The 3,424-nt window shown below is 45.3% G+C and overlaps 1 pseudogene; it reads right to left on the minus strand.

The window, feature by feature from the left end:
- Nucleotides 1–1,596: 1,596 nt before the first annotated feature.
- LOC138145847 (eukaryotic translation initiation factor 3 subunit F pseudogene) lies at nt 1,597–2,601 on the minus strand (annotated as a pseudogene).
- Between the last annotated feature and the right edge of the window lie 823 nt (nt 2,602–3,424).

Consider the following 3,424-nt stretch of genomic DNA (forward strand, 5'->3'; position numbering starts at 1 on the left):
ATGCCCTTGTGTATCAGGCAACGTTGAAGCCTCAGAATTGTGTCTCTGATTTTATCAGGTTGTAGGCCACTTTCTTCCTAAGCCAGAGTCACACTAATGTTTGTGCCTACATGGCATGGGTCCTGGAATCCCTTCACAGATCAAAAGGCCAGACAGCACCTTAGAGGGGGAAGGGAGGCTTGGCCAGGTACAGATGTAAAGGATACCATTGTCATGGTTGATAATTTTCATATGTTTCTAGATCTTCAGTGAATCAGTGCAGGGAATGGGGACACCCCACAAAAAACCTACTGTAATTGAAGCCAGAGGATCTGGGTTTCAAAAGCCAGCTGAGCTATTTCCTCCCTTTTTAACTTTGGATAAGTCACTTTTCCATGTGGATTTAACTGTCTCACCTGTAAAAATGGGGCATTTGGAGTAGATGACTTGTGATGCACCTTCAATTTAGAAATTTCTGAACATAGATTAGAAATGAAGCCAGATATGCTTCATTTCCAAAAAGGTACATTTGAATATCACTGAAATGGGGTGGGGGGAAGGAACAATTTCTGTATAATAAGAGATTTACAATAAGAGAAAGAAACCTTGCCCTGTCCCACTGGAGGTCTTCAAGTAAAGGTTGGATGTCTCCTTTGGGACATATGTTAAGTGGCTGTGGGGGTGTTCAGGGACTAGTGCCTCTGGGGTGAGGGTGTGCTTAGCCCTTTTTAGGGATGCTCATCCACTTTTGGAGGCCACCTACCAATCCCTTCTTACTCGTACTTCCACAAAGTGATAGTGTGTGCAGGAGCCACACACCAGCAAGACCATCTCAGCAGATGGAGTTGGGCTACATCAAGTTCTGGGTAACTGACAGGCTTCAAACAGATCAGTGAATGAGGGGAATGTTCATCCCAAGCAGGTGAAGACCTCCCCAGCAGAGTGGGTAGATGAGAATATTCTGTTCTGATGGCCGCAACCATGACTTAAAGAGGTTCTATGGAGCATTTAGAGGTTGGTCAGACATCACAGACCACATGGTCATCCACTGCCTCCCAGGCCATTGTCAGTCATTTTGACTTTTATCGTGTCACTTGCCTGCAATGATTCTGGAAGAGAAAGTGAGGTTGATGGTTTTGTTCAACTCTACCTCATTTAAAAAGTCAAAATATCACCCCATGATGTCATCAGTCCTCCTCCAAATGAAGGGCAAATGACAATGTCTTATGTAGGATACTTTTTAGGGACATGTTGGCCTAGATACATTCTCAGGTCCCTTCCAACTTTGAAGTTGAATGATTTTGTGATATTGCAAATATTATGATGCATCACTGAAGATAGCCTGGAGAGGATCCCTGGGAAACTAGCTACTAAAAATACTAAGTCTCTTGTGGCACAAGTACCTCAAATGTCAGTTTGCTTTTCTCTCTTTTTTTTGGGGGGGAGGGATGTCTGTGGTTTATTTGGAGTTATAAACAGCTCATCTACAGAAACAGGGATTTTAAAATGATGGTTAAAGAAGAAGCCACCTTTCTTCTGCTATAACCTATGAGTCAGGCCAAAGGAGGACCCATATTAGATAAAGTTGCTGGCTGTAGCTGCTGCTCATTGGTTTTCTCACAAGTTCACAAGTTTCTCCATGAGAGCAATGAGTGACTGGGTTAAATTGGCAAGGGAAGTCACCATCAACAGGTGGTTGATATTGCTGTTCACCATGATCTTGAAGTCCTCAGGGACAATCTTGGGAACTTGGATAAGCAGGTCCAGCAGGAAGAGGCCCACGGTGCACCTTTCCAGACAGCACATCCTCAGCATACGGCAACACTCAACATACGGCAACAGCATGCTGGATCTGGGCCGATGCCCCACCAACTGGGTTGGAGGTCACCTTAAAGGCCAAACACATGACTGGGGCTGAAACACGTCTTCATGATCAGGTCAATTCCAGTTGGCTCAGGATCATAGTAGACATATTTCACCATCAGCGGAGTGAACATCACTCACATCGTTTGTCCAGGAACACCCATGGAAGCACTGACTTAGGCTTTGGTGCGCAGCTGTCTATTCTGGAGGCTGGTGTCCACAGTGAGATGAATTGGGCTATGGGCCTCCCAGGTGCAGTACTCATGACTCATCCCCAAGTGTTCTGTGATGTCATACCAGCCCAGAATAAGTTCACTTTGAGAGACTTTCTTGTGAAATTCATACATATTCTTAGCAAATTCCATGCCCTCAGCGACCTCATCTCCAGACTCATTATATGGCACTGAAAAGTAGTTGGTGACTTCTACTGAGAGTTTGTCGCTTTGTTCCCAGCAGAGTGCTGATGACAGGGCCCGCGCCCTCATTGGGACACTTGTAGCTGTCCACCATGGAGGCGAGTTTGACCGGGTGCAGCAGGACTGCGTGGCCGCAGGGGAACGGCCCTGGAAGCACAGGCCGAGGAGCCCATGCACGAGGGGGGCCGACGCCAGAGCCCGGGTGGGGCAGCGAGGGAAGACACCCAGGCAGGGCCTGGTGCTGGTACTGTGGTGGGGCCAGGGTGGAAGCTGGTGAGGAATCCAGTGTAGACACCAGGGTTGGGGTCGGTTGGAGTCTAAAGGCTGCTGTAGTAGCTGCCATGTTTCTGAAGCCGTCAATTTTCTGAGAAACATTTTTTTTTAATTGAGTTCAGAGGGTGCTCTCTCATGATCAAAATCAGGGATGAGTAGAGTGTATGTTGTTGGCCAAGTGCCACTATTGTTCTCAGGACACTTAGCTGTAGCAACTGCAGTGCACGGGGTTCAGACCCCCGTCCTCTGACTAGGTGACTCTGTGCAGCTCAAATCTGGGCATTTCTTCTCCTCCCCCTGGGCTGCATCAGTCAAGCTTCAGGTGAGGCTAGTATCAGCATTTTGTGATGGAGATCCATAGGGACATTTGTGGGGAGTACATGACACCAACCTTAAGCAGATAGAAATATACTTTGAATGTCCCTTACCCCCTTAAAATTTACCCCAGAAGCTTTCTTCAATAAAGTGTTGTGACCAATATGATAGTCCAGATGACAAGTTGGGTAGACTTCTGGTGTTTGAATCAAGAAAACTTCATTTCAAGTGTGCACTCAGATGTGTATAATAGCTGGGGGACCAAGAAAAAGGAACTGATTTTCCCAGTACCTCTAGTCAATTTCTAAGACTTGAAATCACAGATGAGGTAATCTACACATGTGGATGACTGAACCAATAGTTCCCTACATTGATGAAATTCAGGAGTCTCTTCCAAATAAATAAGTCAAACATTTACTACATAATTGAATTATAACATTAGTGCATATCTATTTATTACACAACTTCTTCAAGGTATTTGAGTTCTTACCCTGGATCAACTTATGGGCAACATTTTAAATAATCTATTGAACTAGAAACCTTGAAAAGTCGCAAAGTTTTAAAATGTTAATATTCGA

The sequence above is a fragment of the Petaurus breviceps genome, unplaced genomic scaffold (genome assembly GCF_028583685.1).
Source record: "Petaurus breviceps papuanus isolate PSGF00001 unplaced genomic scaffold, PetGlider_PUasm1.0 139, whole genome shotgun sequence".
In the NCBI taxonomy this organism is placed as follows: domain Eukaryota; kingdom Metazoa; phylum Chordata; class Mammalia; order Diprotodontia; family Petauridae; genus Petaurus; species Petaurus breviceps.